Here is a 9,478-nt window from a genome sequence, read left to right as displayed (position 1 = left end):
GAGGTGGAGTTGGCAGCGGGGGTTTGTATCCGTCCGTCGCGTATACTTTCCCCGGCTGTCAGAGATCAGAGTTCCCCGCACCGGTGCGGGGAACTCTGATCTCTGACAGTCGGGGAAGGTTTGCGCGACGGACGCAGACAACCCCCGCTGCTAGCCACACCTCCTTCCGGCTGCAGCGGACGTTGTCTACGCGGATCGCGTAGACGTCAACCCGCTGCCCCGGCAATACAGCAGGAAGCACCGGTAAGTGTGTGTATGATGGGGGGGGGGGGTGAGACAGGAGGATCCAGGTCCCCTGCAGCGGTGCGGGGGATCTGGATCTTAGTCTCCTAATCAGACTCTATTTGAGGTCTGATTAGAAGACGACCCCGATTAGAAGACGAGGGGTATTTTTCAGAGCATTTGCTCTGAAAAAAACCTCGTCTTATAATCGAGCAAATACGGTATGTCACTTTAAGAGTGACATGAATATTCATTAGTTAAGCTCTCACAACGTAGAGGCGCGCGCCCCGTTACGATCCCTCAAACTCGCCGGGGACGTGCGTCTCGAAGGAGGACGGACCCGGCAGCAGCTCACCGCGCGGTAACAGACAGGCTGGTCTAAGTATTTCAGAAACTGCTGATCTACTGGGATTTTCACGCGCAACCATCTCTAGGGTTTACAGAGAATTGTCTGAAAGACAAAATATCTAGTGAGAGGCAGTTGTGTGGACGAAAATGCCTTGTTGAAGTCAGAGGTCAGAGGAGAATGGACAGACTGGTTCGAGATGACAGAAAGGCAACAGTAACTAAAATAACCATTTGTTACAACCAAGGTATGTAGAATACCATCTCTGAACGCACAACACATCGAGCCTTGAAGCAGGTGAATAATGCACCATGTCACAAAGCTCACATCATCTCACATGACAATGAGTTCAACATGACAATGAGTTCACTGTACTCCAATGGCCTCCACAGTCACCAGATCTCAATCCAATAGAGTACCTTTGGGATGTGGTGGAACAGGAGATTTGCATCATGGATGTGCAGCCGACAAATCTGCAACAACTGCATGATGCCATCATGTCCATATGGACCAAAATCTCTGAAGAATGTTTCCAGCACCTTCTAGAAAGTGTGCCAGGAAGAATGAAGGGGGCCAACCCGGTACTAGCATGGTGTACGTAATAAAGTGGCCAGTGAGTGTATATCACAGGTTTCTTTCATAAATAATGCTTTATTAAACAGATAAACATGCACATATATATTATTATTATCTTTATATAGTGCCGACAATTTACGCACATATACTGTATATACATATACACACGCACACATCTATATACACACACATATGAACACATGTATACATACATATGCTAAACTGGTGCAACAAATTTTTAAATACACAATTGTCTAAAATATCTTTCTATGCTGTAGCAATAACATTACCTTTCACTGGAACTATGGGATCTACCCAAATATTTTCCACTTCTAATAGTGTACTAGTCTCCTGTAGTACTTTTTAAAGTTTTTTGTTAACATTTAGAACTATATTTATATACAGTGTCCTCCACTAATATTGGCACTCTTGGTAAATATGAGCAAAGAAGTTATTATTATTGTTTACTCAAAAAAATACACTCAATAATATTAAACAAACTGCAAACACAACACAGGTTTCGCAAAAAAAAAAAAATATCTGTGTGGCACAATTATCGGCACCCCTATGAATTCAATATATTTGAAGAATATTCCCATTGAAATTTGACATCTTTTAGTACACCTGGGTGACTAGGAACAGGAAATTGTTCAACCACGACTTCCTGTTTAAAAAGGGTTAAATCATTAGGTAACACATAGGCCTAATTACCACTGTCATTTATCACAATAGGTAACACAAAATATACAGTGGATATAAAAAGTCTACACACCCCTGTTAATATGCCAGCTTCTTGTGATTTTGAAGAATGAGACAAAGATAAATCATGCCAGAACTTTTTCTACCTTTAATGTGACCTATAACGTGAACAATTCAATTGCAAAACAAGCTGAAATCTTTGTGGGGGGGATTTTTTTTTTTTTTAAATCACAATAACCAGGTTGCTTAAGTGTGCACACTCTGGGGTTGTGGCTGTGTTCAGAATTAACCAATCACATTCAAACTCATGTTAAATAGAAGTCATTACATACCGACATCATTTAAAGTGACTCTGATTAATCACAAATAAAGTTCAGCTGTTCTTGTAGGATTTACCTGAGATAGTTGCATCTCAGAGCAAAAGCCATGGTCTGCAGAGAGCTTCCAAAGCATCAGAGGGATCTCATTGTTGAAAGATATCAGTCAGGAGAAGGGTACAAAAGAATTTCCAAAGCATTAGATATACCATGGAACACAGTGAAGATAGTCATCATCAAGTGAAGAAAATATGGCACAACAGAGACATTACCAAGAACTGGACGACCCTCCAAAATTCATGAAAAGACGAGAAGAAAACTGGTCAGGGAGGCTTACAAGAGGCCTACTCTGCAACATTAAAGGGACTGCAGGAATTTCTGGCAAGTACTGGCTGTGTGCTACATGTGACAGCAATCTCCCGTATTCTTCATATGAATGGGCTATGGGGTAGGGTGCCAAGATGGAAGCTTTTTCTTACAAAGAAAAACATCCAAGCCCGGCTGAAGGTTGCAAAAATAAACATCAAGTCCCCCAAAAGCACGTGGGAAAATGTGTTATGGTCTGATGAAACCAACGTTGAACTTTTGGGGCATAATTACAAAAGGTATGTTTGGCGCAAAAACAACTCTGCACATCACCCAAAGAACACCATACCCACAGTGAAGCATGGCAAAGCCCCATCATGCTTTGGGGCTGTTTTTCTTCAGCTGGAACCGGGGCCTTAGTCAAGGTGTTGGGAATTATTAACAGTTCCAAATACCAGGCAATTTTGGCACAAAACCTTCAGGCATCCGTGATGAAGAGGAAGGTCACCTTTCAGCACGACAACGACCCAACGCACACATCCACCCTTACGAAAAAATTACTGCAGTTTTTCTGAAGTAATACTGCAGTTTTTTGGACATGAAAAAACTGCAATACTGCACTTTTACTGCAGTATTACTGCACATTTACTGCAGTTTTACTGCATTTGTACTTCACTGTACTGCAGTTTTACTGCAGTTATTTTTGTACGGAAGTACAAATGCAATAAAGCTGCAGTACATTGAAGTACAACTGTAGGTTTGCAATATTAAAAAAAAAAGTGCAGTAAAACTGCAGTACAGTGAAGTACAAATGCAGTAAAACTGCAGTAAAAGTGCAGTATTGCAGTTTTTTCATGTCCAAAAAACTGCAGTATTACTTCAGAAAAACTGCAGTAATTTTTCGTAAGGGCGAATCCACAAAAGCATGGCTTCACCAGAAGAATGATTAATGTTTTGGAATGGCCCAGCCAATTGAACATCTGAGTTAAAATGTTCCAGCAGGACAATGATCCAAAACATACATCAAAATCAACACACACATGGTTTACTGACCCCAAAGTCAAGGTCATAGCACTGACATCCCAGCCCCCTGGATTCAATTTGTGGGTTGAACTGAAGAGGTAAGTCCACCAGAAACAACCACGAAATTTGAAGGATCTGGAAAAATTATGTGTGGAGCAATGGTCTCAGATTCCTTGCCATATATTCTCACGTTTGTTTAGAATTTAATGGCTTTGTATTGAGTTATTTTTAAGGGAACAGCAAATTTAAACTGTTATACAGGCTGTACATTCACTACTTTACATTGTAGCGGAGTGTCATTTCTTCAGTGTTGTCACATGAAGGCTAGGTTTCCACTTGGGTTTTTGTCCTGCGTTTTTTTTCTTGATGAAAAACGCCAAGAAAACGGCCACTGCATTTTCCTGCGTTTTGGCGTTTTTTCTGGAGTTTTTTCTGGTGTTTTAGCCTTTCTGTGGAAATTGCTTTTTTTGACCTTAGGCAGTTTTTCCAGCCTTTACAAGTTAGAAGTTTCACCCAGCTAAAAGGGATTAGGATAAATGGCAAGTATCTGCCCCCTCCTGATGCCATTTATTTGGTAGAGTTCTACTTAAACACCCCGGCGGACCCTTTTGTCTCTTTTCTGTGTTTGTAAGGCATGCTTTATTCCGAATGTCTGCTCCTCTAGGAAGATTGGCCCCAAATGATGGTGCAAATTGTTTGCGGTTGCTTTTGGCAGGCAGGATCCAGTTGGTTTGTTTGTAATGGCATGTTTGTTCCAAATGGTGTAAAATTCAATATGAACTTTCTTTTGTGTGAAACTGTTTGTTTCCAGCCTATTTCTCATAGGACACACAGATACTGGGTCCATCCTCTGCATTGTAACTGTGGAAAAAAACGCCATAAAAAACGCCAAGGCAAAAAACCCACATGGCTTTTTCATGGCGTTTTTTCTCTCCCATTGACTTCTATTGGAGAAAAACGCCAAGATTTCCTTGCAAAAAACGCCAGAGTGTCAACATGCTGCGATTTTGAAAAACTGCCACAGAGCCCAAAAAAGCAGAAAAACGCCAAAGAGGACTGAAAAAACGCCAAACAAAAAAACGCCAAGTGGATATGGCATTCTGCGATTTCCTATTGAAGAACAGCTAACATCTGGCTGCAACGTTTTTTCACAAAAAAAACGCCAGGTGGCGCTATTGGCGTTTTTATGGGCGTTTTTAGCAAAAAAAAACCAAGTGGAAACCTAGCCGAAAAGATATAATAAAATATTTACAAAAATGTGAGGGGTGTACTCACTTTTGTGAGATATTGTACATATATCCCGAAACATAAAGAGTGAGTATGCCACTGCGTGCAGTGAACATCCCCACTTCTTCTGTAATTTGACCCCCTCCCCAATTATGGGTCTCTACACCCATGGTAACTGGCCAAATTCTACTTTTATACTCATGGCTCTTTGTATTTAGTGTAGACACGGTTACAAATTGTATGTTACTACAGGTTTCTGTTAATAAATAATAATAAGTACACTTTAATTACCAAGCCTTACATTTCTATGTTTCAGTGGTGGCTCTCAGACAATTTGTGGTTTTTGTTTTTTTCTAAATTCTCCTACCCCCAGTGACAGATTCATTTAGACAGCAGAATTTAAATCCATTTGTGACAGCGTAATAAGTCTTGGGTCACTTAAATTGCAATTTAATGCATGAGCTGGATATAATGTTCTTGTTGTATTTCTTTTTCTCTTAGCATCTGAAAATAATTTATATCCATTCGCTTTAGATTAGCTAAACACAGGTCATTAAGAGAATACACGTCAAGCCTTCTACAGTAAAAAAATATACTTACAAGAATAGATTTTTAAATAGTATCCATAAAGTTGCATTTCCATATAAAAGGGTGCTCACGAAAAAAGATTGTACAGAATAGTAGGGAGCAAGCACAACTAAAATTGTAGACAAAGTATACACTTCTTCCATGTGTATCTGCAGGCAAGGCATGTGAAAAATCCCCATACCTGAACATTAATTTAAAAGATTGAAGGAAGACATGACAGTGGGGCAAACAATATACAATTTTTCTACACACCTGAATACATTTCTGGAAAATCATTCTGAAAACATTGTTTATTGCCAACTGTAAGACATCTAAAGGCTTTGTTACAGACACTTGACCCAATGTTGGTTCTAATGATCACTATAAGCCTTCTCACGAATACTGTAAGGTATGGGCATACCTACACTTGATGAACCGGCATCATCCAATGCTTCATTCCCGACTTTTCCATACCTTCTTCTCAATACAACTAAATGTTTTTCTGATTTCCCATTGCGAGAAGGGTCACACTGGTCCTACAGACCTACAGAAAGTTTTATCTTCAGGCTGCATGTCTTTGAAATAAAAATAAGAGTTGATTACAATAGGTATGCAGTAAATCACTAACACTTTAAAGGTAAATCTTCCTTTCTAATCAGCACTTATAGAGTTGCACTGCAGAGGTCGACATGTCTGATCATTCTGACACAATTCCAATTTGCAGATTAGTCACATCTGTGTGGCTGATGTACCAAGCCAAAATACCACATTAATATATCTTTTGGCACATTGAAAAAATTATGGTTTTTGTATTCAGCAACTATTATTTTTCCTGGACCAGTTTGGCACTGATATGTCCTTTTGTGTATTAATATAAATCAGCTGTGTTTGAGACACCTGCAGTCTGGTATAAAGAAAATCAGCCTCTACTGGTTAGCTTCCTCTAGATCTTGTCTTTATGCAGCACACACAAAGTTTTTACTTTCAACCTGGCTTGGCAGGATATCTGTTTATACAGTGGGATGGAAGTGAGGTTAGTGTAGGTATGTGTGTTAGCATGAGAGTATGTGTAAATGTGTATGTTAATTCTGGAAGGGGGAGACAGACGGGGCCACTTGGCTTTAACTGCTTCTGGGCCAGTAGATGCCAGCACTCACATGCTCAACTGCGACAAAAAAGAGGCCACACAAGATCTCAATCATACGTAATGCCATAGGTTCTTGTTCACAATTTGCTGGCCAAGTGGGAATACGGACAGGCGATGGGGAGGCGTGTTCAGTGGTGTTGGCAAGGGGGGAGCACAGCATGATGTAGGGGGGCCATGGCTCCCTCTGGCCCCCCTACATCATGCTGTGCCCCCCCAATTGAAAGGCCTTACATGGCTTAACTGGCTTAACTACAGGGGCCTGGTGCGACCCCTGCAACCCCTTCTTCCTGTCTCCTCGTGTTTAGAAAGACACATCCATGATCAACACACACAGACGTACACATGTATGCATGCATGTATATACATATATCCCATGTGTACTTGTGTGTGTGTTTGATCATGGATGTGTACTTGTGTGTTTGATCATAGATGTGTACTTGTTTGTGTGTGTGTGAGCATTGGTGTGTACTTGTGTGTGTGTGTGAGAGAGCATGGATTTGTACTTGTGTCTAAGCAGATATATATATATATATATATATAAATAAACGCACACATAAAAACAGTGTATATGTAGCATTTTATAATTGCCCCCCTCTACTTTGGTCCCTGTCCCATGTGTGCCCCTAAATATGAAAGTTGGGTACACTACTGGGTGTATTATGGATCAAGGGAACTACAAACATATGCCTTACAAGGTGACACTGAAAGTCTCAAATTGGGATTGATGACATGCTTCTTAGTTTCACAGATTACGTTGGCCTAGCTGAGAGGTTATTATAGCTGTGAGCCCACTTGCCTTGTATACTCCAATAATTAGCAGACCAAATGCAGATGTCCAACGTGTCTTTATTGTACCATTATACATTTTGTTTCATTACAAAATGAAGCTGTCATTAATTTGCTTTGTAGAATACCTATTTACTTTAGATGGTTGAATGACTTAATAAAATAATTTAAATGGGTAGCCTAATGTTTCTGACACCCATACTGTAGCAGAATGCAAATTAATGTACTCTTTAATATGCATTCTTCCAAAAAGAAAGACCTGACCCAGAAGTTGCAGTCTTGCTGCAGCTGCTGCATTCCCCCTACTTGATCCAACATTAAAGCAGCCAATCAGTGACAGGAAAGCACTCCCATTGAAATCAATGGGAATACTTGTTGTGCAGGAGGCTCTGAACAGACCCCCATCTTAGTCGGACTAGGCCGGGGTAAACCATGAGGGTAATCTGCAGAATCCTCCAATGCATTTGCAAAATAGACGCTACAAAAATTTTAAAGAAGCCACACAGCTATCAAGTTTGCCTTTAAAAAATAATTTTCTTAGACAAGTGTACCTTGTACAAAAACAAATTTCAGGATCACCAACAACTCATCAGTGCCATAGAAAGGTGATATGTTCCCCTTGAAGTTGGAAAATTAAAGACAAGTAATTTTTTTTTTTCAATCTGCTTATCGGCAATAATTAATCACTTATATAATATCGCGCATATGTCGTATTTAAAATTTTGGAGTTTTTTAATCCTTAATTTATAAACTTTCATTTTTACCATTTCCTAGAACACTGCACTATGAAACTGGGAAGGGGATAACCAAATTTTTCCTTTCGAAAGCCAACTATGAATATGTTCTTGGATGATTCTGTGAAAAGAAAGAGATTTGGCCACAACATGTATGTTTGTTGCAACAGGAGAAATGTACTAACTGGCGAGAAAGCAGATTGGTCTCCTGAAGTGGCTAAGGTGGTCAATGACATGCAATCTTTTCAATCTTTTACAGTATTCCATTAGTGTGTATCAGTTTCCTTCTATTCCTGGTTACCATACTGGTTGCCAAATGGAAGATATACCTCCTGTATGGAATTCTGGAACTCCAAATTACAGGTAGTAAAGGTTCTGTGAGGATGAAAAGGCTTTTGGGAGACTCTAGACATCTATAACACAATTATTATGATTCCTAGACATTTCAGGGCATTTAACTATCACTGTTATTTGTATTATGTAGGTGTTCCATCCATCATTGCAATTGGGTTTGGATTCTAAACATACTAATCAGACATTCCTTTGCTTTTGTATAAATTATACTAAAATATAGGATTATTAGTGGAAACCAGTTGTTTGCAGAGATCCACATTTTACCTGATAAAGGTTTAAACTTTTTTGGTGGGGAGAAGGATATTAAATAAAAACATAGACCCTGGTTTATAAGGAACTTGAAACCTTTCTCAGGGGAAACATGTTATGTGGGGCTATAGATATGAAGCCATATGTAAAAGAAAAATCCCACTATTTTATGTGTACAATTATGTGTACTATTAAAACAAATACTTTACAAAGAGTGTACCAGAAAAATGAATTGACCTGGTACTTGCACATGGAATTTATGTACCTTCCACCCTTGTGATCTAACAAATCAATATCAGTTTTTTCATTAGGAGTCTATCCACATTGCAATATTTATTTAGGTTTATTAATTATATTTTATTTATTAATATTTATTTAGGTCAACATTTTCCTTGTGTAGACTAGTTTATAGTTTATAGTTTTACTGGGGTCTAGATAAATTCTACTCTTGCCATCAGTGGTATAATTGTTGTAATCTAGTACACATTTTAGTTAATGTTCATGTAATAACATAATAATACATTTATTTATGTATTATTTATCTTTCAATTATTTACATCTTTCAATGCAGTATTTTGAATATTTAAGACACTAAACTCTTTAAACCAATTATGCTTTTTAACATATTTCTTTTAATGTTTTTACTGATTGGTTAGGCAATTTTTTTACCGTTTTTTATGCAGCAGCAAAGGGTGCTATGCATAGAAATTAGTTCTGCTGCAATGTAGTATTCTACTGTTAGATTACTTAAATAGACACAAAGGTATAACCAAACCTGTGAATGTCCCAGTGTAGGCCCAGAGCTGTCCCTCGTCTAGGGTTGTGGTTTTTTGGGGGGCAGGTCAAAAAAAACCTTAGCTTAAAAAAAGGTTTAAGAGAGAGGGAACTTGTTGGGGAGCAGGGAAGAATTGGCAGAGTGCAGAGA

Source organism: Sceloporus occidentalis, unplaced genomic scaffold (genome assembly GCF_023333645.1).
Source record: "Sceloporus occidentalis isolate IW3139 unplaced genomic scaffold, rSceOcc1.0.p SCAF_145, whole genome shotgun sequence".
Lineage (NCBI taxonomy): Eukaryota > Metazoa > Chordata > Lepidosauria > Squamata > Phrynosomatidae > Sceloporus > Sceloporus occidentalis.
The sequence above is the reverse complement of the archived record's forward strand: the minus strand, read 5'-3'. Positions refer to the sequence as shown.